Source organism: Ovis aries, chromosome 3 (assembly GCF_016772045.2).
Source record: "Ovis aries strain OAR_USU_Benz2616 breed Rambouillet chromosome 3, ARS-UI_Ramb_v3.0, whole genome shotgun sequence".
Classification (NCBI taxonomy): Eukaryota; Metazoa; Chordata; class Mammalia; order Artiodactyla; family Bovidae; genus Ovis; species Ovis aries.
In genome coordinates, this window is record NC_056056.1 from 57,303,317 (window position 1) to 57,316,873 (window position 13,557).

The following is a 13,557-nucleotide window of genomic DNA, read 5'->3' on the forward strand; positions in this document are numbered from 1 at the left end:
GAGCAAAGGGGAGCCACTGAGGCTCTGAGCTGGAGGATGGGGGTGCTGGAGGGATGGTATTTTGGGAGGATCGCTTCAGCTGTGAAGTGCTGAGGGCAGCACGGATGCAGGGAGAACAGTTTGGGACTGCACATATTTGTGATCCGGATGATAGATGACACCCCTTGTTTTTCACCATGCCAGTCACCCTCCAAATGTCCCCTTTCTACTTCCCCTCATCCAGTGAACTAGACTCTAGAAAATTCTAAGCACGGTCACCAACTGGGGGATCAAGTCTTGAAGAAATGCCATTTGGTGAAGAAGCTTGTGGATTACCCAGAGTGCTTTGCTGTCTTTAGTGGCCTGGAAGGGCCAATAGGGCACAGGGTATGGCATGCAGGCTTGTAGCTGGGGAGGGCCTGAAAGTGTGGCTGCTCCCAGACAAGACCATACTGTGGGGCTCAGAATGTGTTCTGTGCAGCCTGCCAGCATGCTTTTTCACTTTGGTTTCTAAAGAGGCACTCTGGGAATTCCCTGGTGGTCCAGTGGTTAGGACATGCTGCTTTCACTACTGAGGGCCTGGGTTCAGTCCCTGGGGAACTAAGATCCCTCAAGACACGCAGCACGATCATAAATAAATAAATAAAAAGGCAGTCTGATCCCTGGGAAACACACATGGGATTTGGGGGCTGAAGGACCTAACTTTGAATCAGGCTCAGTTGCCTTACGTCTGCGTGACCTTAGCCTTGGTCTCTTTACTTTTAAAACGGGGCAACTTATACCTACTTTTAGAGTTGTTGTGAGAGGAATAAATTTTATCTATCTGTCTATCTAACGTATACTTAGCCTAACACACCCTGACGTGTACTAGAGTCGAATGATTGGTACCTAATAACAGTCCCAACAGTGAATATCGGCTTCCCTGGTGGCTCAGATGGTAAAGAATCTGCTTGCAATGCAGGAGACCCGAGTTCGATCCCTGGGTTTGGAAGATCTTCTGGAGAAGGGAATGGCAACCTACTCCAGTATTCTTGCCTGGAGAATTCCATGGGCAGAAGAGCCTGGCAGGCTAATGTCCATGGTCACAAAAAGTTGGACACTGAGCAACTAACAGTTTCACTTCACTTTCAACTGTGAATATAGATCAAGCCTGGTTGCATTCCTGACTGCATGCTCCATTTTCAGGGGCTCCCTGACTTGTTTCCTCAACACACACACATACATACACATGTGACCTTTGGGCATCGTTGGTATTATAATTATTGTTCTCTCTGCCCACCTGGGTTTCCTATCCCCTTCCTCTTGGTAATACTGGCTACCCACTCCAGTATGCTTGTCTGGAGAATTCCATGGACAGAGGCCATAGTCCATGGGGTCACAAAGAGTCAGACACAACTGAGCAACTAACACTTTCATGTGAATATTGAGCTCATTAAAAAAAAAAACACACACTCCTTATTTATCTATTTTGTTTTGGCTGCACAGCTGGCAGAGCCTTAATTCCCTGACCAGGGATTGAACCCGGGCCCCCTGCAGTGAAAGCACGGAGTCCTAACCACTGGACATCCAAGGAATTCCTGCTGAAATCATTTTGGAAGTGTTTTTAAGTTCTCCCAGATGTTTCCTTTCTCTACTGTGCAAATCTAGTGGAGGAGAGAGAGGGGCGTTGGGAGCAGAAGGATTTCTGGAAAGTCTGGTTTTCAGACACCCACGGACCATGATGAGGATGTCACAGTGGGTGACAAAAAAGGAGAAAAACACCACCTGAGAAGTGAGTTCTTCCTGAAGCAAAATTATTCCATTCAATTGTTGTCTTTGTTCAGTGGCTAAGTCATATCCGACTTTTTGTGACCCCAAGGACTGCACTCTGCCACCCTCCTCTGTCCTCCACTATCTCCCAGATATTGCTCAAATTCATGGCCGTTGATTGAGTTAGTGATGCTGTCTAACCATTTCATCCTCTGCTGCCCCCTTCTACTTTGCCTTTAATCTTTCCCAGCATCAGGGTCTTTTCCAATGAGTTGGATCATCAAGTCAGGTGGCCAAAGTATTGGAGCTTCAGCTTCAGCAATAATCAGGGTTAATTTCCTTTAGGATTAACTGATTTGATCTCTTTGCTGTTCAGGGGACTCTCAAGAGTCTTCTCCAGCACCACAGTTCCAAAGCGTCAATTCTTTGGCGCTCAGCCCTCTTTATGGTCCAACTCTCACATCTTTATTTGACTACTGGAAAAACCATAGCCTTGACTAGATGGACCTTTGTTGACAAAGTGATGTCTCTGCTTTTTAATATGCTATCTAGGTTGGTCATTCCTTTCCTTCTAAGGAGCAAACGTCTTTTTATTTCATAGCTGCAGTCACCGTCTGCAGTGATCTTAAAGCCCAAGAGAATAAAGTCTATCACTGTTTCCATTGTTTCCCCATCTATTTGCCATGAAGTGATGGGACCAGGAGCCATGATCTTAGTTTTCTGAATGTTGAGTTTTAAGCCAGTTTTTTCACTCTCCTTTTCACTTTCATCAGAGGCTCTTTAGTTCCTCTTCACTTTCTGCCGTAAGGGTGGTGTTATCTGCATATCTGAGGTTATTGATGTTTCTCCCAGCAATCTTGACTCCAGCTTGTGCTTCATCCAGCCCGGCATTTTGCATGATGTACTCTGCATATAAGTTGAATAAGCAGGGTGACACTACACAGCTTTGTCGTACTCCTTTCCCAATTTGGAACCAGTCTGTTGTTCCATGTCTGGTTCTAACTGTTGTTTTTTGACCTGCATACAGATTTCTCAGGAGGCAGGTAAGGTAGTCTGGTATCCCTGTCTCTTTAAGAATTTTCCGCAGTTCGTTGTATCCACATATTCAGTGAAGCAGAACAATTTAATGGACCACCTTTTAAGAAAAATCCAGTTTCTCTTTCTTTTTTAGGTATTAAATTATACTTTCTTTCCAGTCACTTGATTTTTGGAGTAAGAAATGACAACCCACTCCAATATTCTTGCCTAGAAAATTCCATGGACAGAGGAGCCTGGTGGGCTACAATCCATGGGGTTGCAAAGAGTCAGACATGACTGAGTGATTAACATATTATATATTATTATCTTTAAAATGGGGTGGGAGGAGCAGGGAGGTTGGCCTAGATAACTTCCAAGGGCTTTTCCAACTTAGATAGTCCCAGCTACCCTGGGCCTGGGGCCAAGTACACACTGCCTGGGATTATGTCTCTGCCTCCCCTGCCCCCTCTATCTCCTCACCAACCCACTCTGCTCAGCCCCACCAGGTTTGACCTCCCGCTGAGCTTTCCTTGTGCTCCTTGGGGAGAAGCGCCCCATCTTCAGTGCAGTCTGGATGACGTGATAAACCAGGAGACACAGTTTGTAAAAGGCAAACGTAAGTTTTGAAGAGCCTCGTGTCCATCCCGAGATAATGAGGGAATCAAATTAAACGGACAGAAGACACGGAGCAGAAAAACCAAGAACAAGGCCTGAGAAGTGGGCCGAGAAGGGAAGAACATTGTCAGAAACAAGTTTGGGCTGGAGGATGATGTCCTAGACACCTACACACACTGTAGCCCACCTTGTCCTGTGTCCTCATTCTGTAGATGGGACTAAGAGCCCAGGAGGGCAGAGAAGTCTGTGACTGGGGGGATGGGAGGTGGGGAGGATGGATGGCAGGTGGCAGGAGGAGTCATGTTTGTTTTCCACTCTTGTGCCACGTCAGCAGGAGATAAGGCCTGGCGAGAGAAAGGAATTGAGAGAGAGAGACTTGGAAACCAGGTCCAGAAGAGACTAGAAGCACTAAGTTAGGGCTGATCCAGGCCCCCCACGAGCTCTTATGTTCCTGCTTCTGCCTGCCTGTGTCTCTGCTCTGGCGCCTCCTCGGGTCACCTTTCTTTTGCCCATAGCCCTCAGCTTAGCTCTCTGGACAGCCCAGAAGTGGGCCCCAGATGGGCTGGCCACAGGAGGCTGGTAAGATAGCCAGAGAGTGAGGAGGACTGATCAGTGCCCTCCAGAGGACCCCTAAACTCCACCCACTCTTGTTGAGAAACTCTTGGAATCAGGGAGGTGAAGGGGGACTGTTGTGCTTACACATAGAACCGACTCCTGGGACATCCCTGGCGATCCAGCGGTCAGGAATCTGCACTTCCACTGTCGGGGGCACAGATTCAGTCCTCGGTGGGGGAACTTAGGTCCCACAAGCATCACGGCACAACCAAAAAAAGAAGAAAAATTCCACACTCTTGCTCCCCAGGCAGTACACTTTTGCACCCCAAAAGGATCCAGGGACAAGAAGAAGCAGCAGCTTTCACATGCATGAATGTGAAGTTGCTTCAGTCGTGTCTGACTCTTTGAGACCCTATTGACTGTAGCCTGCCAAGCTCCTCTGTCCACGGGATTCTCCAGGAAAGAATACTGGAGTGGGTTGGCATGCTTTCCTTCCGGGAATCTTCCAGACACAGGGATCGAACCTGCACCTCTTACATCTCCTGCATTGGCAGGTGCGTTCTTTATTATTAGTGCCACCTGGGAAGCCCTTGTGCGGCTCTCACCAATGCATTAAATCCCAAACAGTGGAGCTGGGTCCTGGGAAAAACACCATAGTCAGGAGTCCCTCTGTGAATCTCCTGTCATAATTAACTTGAGATGAATCATTAATAGAGCAAGGGCAAGGTGGAAGGCCACATTTGTAGCAACTGCTGCTGTAGGTAGACGGTCATTTTTAAAGCATGGATGTTGGAGTTCAAAGAGAAACCAGCTCCAAAGTCTCCACATCCACTTGGGAGATGCCATCAACTCTAGGAAGTCTTCCAGTAAGGAGACCTTGGGCAGGTGGGGTGAGCCTCTGCAGCCCAGAGCTGTGTGTACTGTTCTTGATCACATGGGCCATTCATGGCCTGGGAAGCTAGGAGCTGGGGCAGCTGGGTGACCGGGAAGTGGAGGAGACCCAGGCTGCCAGCTCCTCCTTGCCACCCTCCCCCTGAGAGCGAGAGTCAAGGCCAGGAATCTCCTGGGAGCCTCCTGCCTAATTCCCAGGGCCTGGCAGCCAGCTCGGCTGCTGACGCAAGGCGAGGGGTGGGTGAACTCAGCCTGTCCCTGGCACACAGAGCTTCCTGTGCCCCACCCACCCTGGAAAACACACCCATTCACTTCCCTCTGCTCTGGCCTTCCTAGGTCTCCAGCTCCTTTTCTCCGCAAGCAGAGGATCTGGGAGCAGACCCTACCTGAGGCTAGGGTAGCATTTCTGACTCAATCCTGCTCCTCTCCATGGGTGGCCTGTGAATGGGCCTGGGACCTGGACCTGCACAGGCCCTCAGGTTCTGTCCCTGCCAGCAGCCCACTTCTTTAGGAAGAAGTCTCCAGCTCTTCCTATGCCTTTAGAAGGGTGGATTTTCCTCTTCTTGCCTTCACCTCTCACTTTCAGAGCCTAGGCCCACGGGAAGAATGCTGGGGGAGCCCACCTGGAAGGGCCCACCCGCCCTTTTAGGCACCCTAAAGGCATCATCAGCTCAGGATGAAGATTCATTAAGCATCCGTTTAGGACAAGCATCCATTTACGACATGCATCCCCATAAGCCAGTAACAGTTACCTAATATGCAATAACATAACACAGATGACACGTATGTCTCATTTTACAAAGTGCTTTCAGGATGAATTAGCGCCTCAAGGGATCCTGGTGACAATGCTGTGACGTAAGGAGGCCCTCAATGAAGAAGTCGAGGCCTAGAAAATTATGTGGCAGAACCAGGAGTCCCACCCACAGGGTGTTGCCACATCCTCATGCTGCCTTTATCCTGTCTCCCAGGCATACACCCGAACAGGAAGCAGGCTTACTGGAGACCCAGTTTATTTTTTTAGTATTTATTTATTTGGCTCTGCCAGGTCTTAGTTGTGGCATGCAGAATCTTTAGTTGCAGCATGTGAACTCTTTTTTAAAAATTTATGTATTTGACTGCACCAGGTCTGCACAAGTTGCAGCATGCAAATTCTTAGTTGTGAGACACGGGATCTTAGTTCCCTGACCGGGGATTGAACCTTGGCTCCCCCTGCATTGGGAACGCTGAGTCTTAGCCACTGGACCATCAGGGAAGTCCCTGGAGGCCCAGTTTAGACAGAGGGAGGGACTTGTTTCAGGAGAAGGAGGAGCAGGTGGAAGAGGCAGGGAGAACAGGACTTGGGGGATCTGGGGTAGAGGCACAATGGGAAGACCTGGAGACCTCCTGGGGAGCCCTGAGATCTGGGGGAAGGGGGCACGGGGGGTGCAGCTCCTGTACCTCAGCTGCTCATTCCAACCGAGGCTCAATGGCCATGCTGACCAAGGGCTGGCACCTGCTGGGCAGGGGCAGATGGAATGAGCCCTCCAGGTTTGGCCCAGGAGCAGTGGCAGTGGCCACCTCCAGCTTCCCCGTTGATGCCAGGGTTGAATGAAGCTGTCTGCGTCACCTGCCCCATTCTACCTTGGCCTGCCCTCTCCTCAGCCGTGCCTGACTTCCCTGGGTGGCCACACGCCCACCTTCATGACCTCCCCACCTTCCCAGCGGCTCTCGTCACTGACACAACTTTTGAGGCTGATGCACTCAGACTGCTCGGGCTGGTGGGTGGTGAGCACACAGTGCCCTGTGCGGGAGGGTACAGCCTGTGCCAACTGCCCCACTCCCCAACTTGGCCCTCGGGCCTGGCAGGAAGATCTGTGATGGACCCGGAGGGGAAAAGGAAGGCAGGTGTGTTCTCATTGGCAGCCCTCAGTGATGAGACAGCCAGCTCCAGGGGCCACCTGAAGCCTAGCCTGCAGGACCCTCTGAACCCTTCATCTACCCTCCTATCCCTTCACCTACCCCCTTGTGGTCAGAGGAGGGCGATCTAAAGGAGAAAACCCCACGAAAGCCAGTTCCTGGCTCTGCCCCACCTTGAACTGGTTCCTGGAACCACTACAATTGCTTTCAAGTTTGAAGTATATTTATTTTTTATTAGATATTATGATCACATGATAGTACATGAAAACAACATAAAAGGATATAATCCAGAGAAAAACAAGCCTCCCTCCCCCACCCCTTTTGCTCAGCTGCCTTGTTCTCCCCAGAGGAAGGCAGTGCTACCAGTTCCTTGTGTATCTTTCCAGAGATAGGCTGCATCACCCATTGGAGTTTTGATTATCAGGGCTCACCTAACAAGGTCACATCCTGCTGAACTTTTCTGCTTGGGAGGAGGAAGGATCAACTGCCCTGCTTTTTTAAAAAATTATTCTTAATTTTTATTGGAGTGTAGTTGACTTATAATTTGTTAGTTTCAGGTGTACAGCAAAATGAATGTGATACGTATACATATGTGCGTACATGCTAAGTTGCTTCAGTCTTGTCCAACTCTCTGAGACCCCATGGACTGTAGCCCTCCAGGCTCGTCTATCCATGGGATTTTCCAGGCAAGAATACTGTAGTGGCTTGCCATTGCCTATTCCAGGGGATTTTCCCAACCCAGGGATCGAACCCTGCATTGGCAGGCGGGTCCTTTACCACTAGAACTACCAGGGAAGCCCACATATATTATATCCACTTTTTTTTTTTAGGTTCTATTCCCATATAGGTCAATACAGAGAACTGTCAACTTCCCATCTTTGAACAGTCCTCAGAACAGACAGCAGGTGACCAGAGAGAAACTCCCACAGAAGCCCAGGTTCCAACTGTGTCTCCCCTTCCTCACTCTCCGCCTGTGCTGTGTGGATGCTCAAGGCCGAGGTGAGGAAGGGCAGATGGCCTTGATCTCATTCCTTAGAGAGGAAAGCTGAGGAGCCTGGAGGCTAAGAAGACTCAAAATTGTCCGGTAAAGCTGGGATACCCCAGTGTTCCTCTATCATCACCCCACCTCCTTAATATCTTCCCTTTGTCTTCCAAACAACCTTGAGTTCCTATCTCATTGGCACAACTAGACTATGGACGTCTTCAGGGCAGGGGCAAGGACTCTTCCTCTGCCCCTTCCAAGATGAACTCTGAGCTGGACCCTGTGAGGCCCCTCTGCAGCAGCCGATGACATTGCCTGAAGCAAGTGAGAGAGGCAGAGGGTGTGCTGTTCTTGCAGGGTCACTCCAAGGCCCTGTAGCCTGCACCTGGACACACCCACATCCCTACCCACCACACTCCCTGACCCACAGGCCCCGCACCTCATGGGTGTTCTTCTTACGCAGTTGTCTCAGTTAATGCCACTGCTCTGAAAGCCAAGGCCATGGACTGGCTCCCCGGGGATGGAATCATCCTGAGAAGGAACGCTGTGTTCTGTGAACTGTAGAGAGTGTTGCAAATTACAACTGCAAGGCAGAAAGAGTCTGTTCTTCCATGAAACGGGGTGCACAGGGGTGTCTTCCGGCTGGAGACAGGTGACTTTTTCCGTCATCATCTCTCCCCTTTCCTCCCCACCCCACCCCTGTGATCCTCAGGCTTTCTCTGGGATTAGCCCAGGTCCATCCTCCCACCTTTTACGTAAAAGTTCAGTTAGGTAAAGCAGGATGTCTCTCTCTCAAAAGGTCACAGAAAGACTCCTTTGGTGGTCCAGTGGTTTATACCCTACGCTTTCACTGCAAGGGGTGAGAGTTTTATCCCTGGTCGGGGAACTAAGATCCCACATGCCTCATGGCGTAGCCAAAAAAAAAATTTTTTTTAAATAAAGAAATAAAGGTCACAGAGTGCCCAGAGGGATTCTGTGCTCAGAAAGCAGGATAATAAGAAGGGCCAGTGGCTTCTGAAGGTATGAGTTGTGCCTATTTAGTGACACAGCAGGAACAAGGGGAGACATTATTTTAGAGAACAGATAGTATCTCCTGTGGCTATTGTATGAACTCAGGCTCAGCACTAGGGTGGGTGTGAGGATGTCTGTGGGGTGAAGGACTCTGGGGACAGGGTGGTGGCAGAGGCCCATGGACCAGAGGGCTTGCTGATTTGAGAGGACTGGAAGGCCTTGCTGCCAGAGGGAGAAAAACAGATGGAGGGAGGGCAGGTTAGAATGGGAATCAGAGAGGGAATTCCTGCTCGGTGAGATGGGTGAGGAAATGGGACTCCAGGGTCTGGCAGGTCAGGGGTCATAGAGAGGGAATCTTGGTGGCTCAGATGGTAAAGAATCTGCCTGCAATTCAGGAGACTTAGGTTTGATCCCTGGGTTGGGAAGATCCCCTGGAGAAGGAAATAGCAATTCACTCCAGTATTCTTGCCTGGAGAATTCCATGGACAGAAGAGCCTGGCGGACTGCAGTCCATGGGGTTGCAAAGAGTCAGACATGACTGAGTGACATGACTAACAGCAAAAATCAAAGGACTTCTCTGCTCTGAGATCTGGCTCCCCTTCCTGCTTCCTCATTCTAGCTCAAGGCGCTACTATCCTGAAGGGCCAGGGCACTCTGTCTGGGCTCATATCTCATTGGAGTCTCACCAGGCTCCCAGGAGACCAAAGCTCTATCATGGGATCTCAGGCCCCAGCTGCCTTCCTGGAATTCCAACCATGGTCTCCCCAACCAAACCTGCTCCCCTCCACCCTCCAGTGCTTCTTCCCTCTAGATTTCCATCACTGTGCCTGTGGGAGGTCAGGGGAACCTGACTGGGATTAGGGCATGGCTAATTAAAATAAATGGTTAAATTTAATTTAACCATTAAATTAAGTGGAATTGGTTTATTCAACAATTTATCATTAAAAATGCTGGCCTTTCTTTCATGTAGCCATCATGACACCACTCCTGTGAGAAACTGTGGACAAGATGCTAGTAGAATCACCCACGTGCTTTTATGTATTTACTTTGGCTGTGCTGGGTCTTTGGTGCTGCACAGGGGTGACTCTCTAGTTGCAGTTTGGGGGCTTACTGTAATGGCTTCTTTTGTTGTGGAGCACTTGGAAGAAAAGTTATGACCAACTTAGACAGCATATTAAAAAGCAGAGACATTACTTTGCCAACAAGGATCTATCTAGTCAAAGCTGTGGTTTTTCCTGTTGTCATGTACGGATGTAAGAGTTGGACCATAAAGAAAGCTGAGAAGAACTGGTGCTTTGGAAATGTGGTGTTGGAGAAGACTCTTGAGAGTCCCTCGGACTGCAAGGAGATCCAACCAGTCCATCCTAAAGGAAATCAGTCATGAATATTCATTGGGAGGATTGATGCTGAAGCTGAAACTCCAATACTTTGGCCACCTGATGCCAAGAACTGACTCATTTGAAAAGACCCTGATGCTGGGAAAGATTGAAGGCAGGAGGAGAAGGGGACAACAGAGGGTGAGATTCTTGAACGGCATCACCGACTCAATGGACATGAGTTTGAGTAAACTCCGGGAGTTGGTGATGGACAGGGAGGCCTGGCTTGCTGCAGTCCATGGGGTCAAAAAGAGTTGGACACAACTGAGTGACAACTGAACTAAACTGAAAAAGAGAAGCAGGCTTTGGATAGAAGACACAAAGGCAGGAAGTCTCACTGGGTAGAGGCAGACCAGCAGAAATGGACAAGAAGGATCTGAGCGAGGGGAGAGAAGGGAAGGGGTGGCCAACTCAACAGGAACACTGGGGCAAGTGAGCCGTAGAGTCAGGTGGAGGAATGTGTGGAGGGCTACTAGCCACAGCTAGGTTGTGGTATCTGGAGTCATCAAAGGAAGCCTCTAAGACTCCTGTGTAGGAGGTAGGGATCCTGAAGGTAAGGAAACCATTTTCAGATAGAGTGTTCTTAGAGATAATTCAGAGCAGAGGTAATTGAGCTAAATGTAGAGGTCATAAGAAAGGGAGGAGTCAGGGATCACTCCCTAGGTGAGTGGCTGAGTGACTGGGTAAAAGGTGGTGGTTTGGGACTTCCTTGGTAGCTCAGTGGATAAGAATCCATCTGCTGATGCAGGAGACATGAGTTCAATCCGTGGAAGATTCCCTATGCTGTGGAGTAACTAAGCCCATCTGCCACAACAGTAGAGCCTGAGTTCTCTAGAGCCTGGGAGCCACAGCTACTGAGTCTGAGTGCTGCAAAGACCAAAGCCTGCATCCTCTAGGGCCCCCGAGCCATAACTGATGAGGCCCTGTGCTGCAACTACTGAAACCTGAGCGCCTAGAGCCTGTGTTCCGCAACAAGAGAAGCCACTGCAATGAGAAGCTTGCGCACCGCAGAGAAAGCCCCCATGCACCAAAAAAGACCCAGCACAACCAAAATAAATAAATAATTTTTAAAAGTAAAATTAAAAAGGGCAGTGGTTTTATCAAGACTCAGCAAGAGGAGGGGGGTCTGATGGATGCAAATCTAGATGCTGAGAATCGGCAAGGAGAGTTCTTGTTGTTCAGTTGCTCAGTCATGTCTGACTCTTTTTGATCCTGTGGACTGCAGCATGTTAGGCTTCCCTGTCCTTCACCATCTCCTGAAGTTTGCTCAAACTTATGTCCATTGAATCGGTGCTGCCATCCCACTGTCTCATCCAGCTGCAAAGTCTTAATAGAGAAGTAAACATAGACGTTTCCCTGAGAAGGGGAGACTGGTGAGAGCGACAAAGGATTAGAGAAATGAGCAGGACATTCTCCGGCCAAGACCCTCCAGACGGACCCGGCAGGCTGATCCTGCACTCGCCTGCCTGGTCTGAAGGGCCTTCCGCACCCCAGGCCTACTTGCCTCCCCTCCATCTTCCTTCTGCCTCTGCTCAGGATGGTCCACTCCCAGTGGACTGGCACTTTCTCCAGCACTAACAGTCCAGTCACACCACTGAGCTCACCCCCAGGTGCTGGGCTGCAATCTTCTGTGATGGGTTCCCGCGTCTTGCTCCCCAGTCACACTCAGCTCCAGGGCCTCCTTGCTATGTGTGTCTGGAGCCACAGCCGTGGGTACCCAGCAGAACCTCCACAAATGCCCCTCAGCTTGACTTCCTCTTTCCCCTCCTCTTTCACCGTCCAATCCCTGGCCTGGTCAGTTTCACTCCCAGTCAACGGTGGAGCTTGACCAAGAGAATTGCATGTGACCTTGTCCTATTTGTGTCAGACACTGCTAACTGGGGCCAACTTAGCCATGTAAGGCTATTTCCAGTACAAATTCCTCCAATAACCACCCAGGCTAGAGAATCCCTGGGTGGAGGAGGAGAGGTTTTCTTAAAATGCAGATTCTTATTGGGTGGCCTAGCTGGGCCCTGTCGACAAAGGTCCATATAGTCGGAGGCTATGGTCTTCCTAGTGGTCACAGACAGCTGTGAGAGCTGGGCCATAAAGGAGGCAGAGCATCAGAGAGTTGATACCTTCGAACTGTGTTGCTGGAAATATTCCCAAGAGTCCCCTGGACAGCAAGGAGATCAAACCAGTCAATCTTAAAGGAAATTAACCCTGAATATTCACTGGAAGGACTGATGCTGAAGCTGAAACTCCAGTATTTTGGTCACCTGATTCGAACAGCAGGCTCACTGAAAAAGTCCTCGATGCTGGGAAAGATTGAGGGCAGAAGGAGAAGACAGTGTCAGAGGATGAAATGTCTGGACAGCATCATTGATGCAATGGACATGAACTTGGGCAAACTCTGGGAGATGGTGAGGGAAAGGGAGGCCTAGTGTGCAGTCCATGGGGTCGAGAAGAGTTGGACACGACTGGGCGACCAAACAACAACAAGGTGGGTCAAAGATTTTGTGTTTCTAACCAGCCCGCAGGTGATACAGATGGGCTAGACTTGGAGTCACGAGGAGCTGGGTGGCTTGGGTCATCAGTTTAATCCCTCTAGTTCCAGTTTTCTCATCCACCAAATCGAGCTCTGACAAATTCACTAGGTTACCACAGCATCAAATGAGTTAAGTGTTTGTGAAAATAAAAACCAGAGGCATGGAATAAATGTCAGGCGTTGCCATCATGTGTGGCTACCAGGATGAATATGATAAAATATATAAAGGCCTTGGCAGGTGTGCCGTAGATGTTGTGCTCTTTCTTCAGAGGCTACAAAGCATAATGATCTGATGCCAAGTAGAGAAACTGTTCCCAAATTTCAGGCAAGCGGTGCTGAAGCCTGAAGCTCCATCTGATGGGAACAGCTTACTCATTGGAAAAGATCCTGATATGGGGAAAGATTGAGAGCAAAAGAAGAGCGCAGCAGCAGATGAGATGGTTGGATAGCATCACTGACTCAATAGACATAACCTTGGGCAAACTCCAGGAGACAGTGAAGGACAGGGAAGCCTGGTGTGCTATAGTCCATGAGGGTCTCAAAGACTCAGACACAACTTAGCAACCGAGCAACAAACAACAACAAGCGGATTGCTCTGAGCTGGGGTTGGGGCAGGAGGATGGAAAGGAGGGAATTGACAGGTGCACATAACAAAGCTGAGAAAGGGGAACCCACTCTCAGCCCCCAAAGCAAACTCTGTCCCTAGAAGCCAGTGAAAGCGCCTATGCTCGGTCCTACAAGCCCCACCAACTCAGCTCCTGGGTCTGCTTTTAGCTCATGATTTTTTTTTTTTTTTTTTGGCTGCACTGGGTCTTCGTTTTAGTGTGCAGGCTTTTCCTACTGGTGGTATGCAGGCTTCTTGTGTCGTGGACCCCTGGCTCTAGACCTTGCGGGCTCAGTAGTTGTAGCATCTGGGCTTAGCTGCCCTGAGGCATGTGGGATCTTAGTTCCCCCACCAG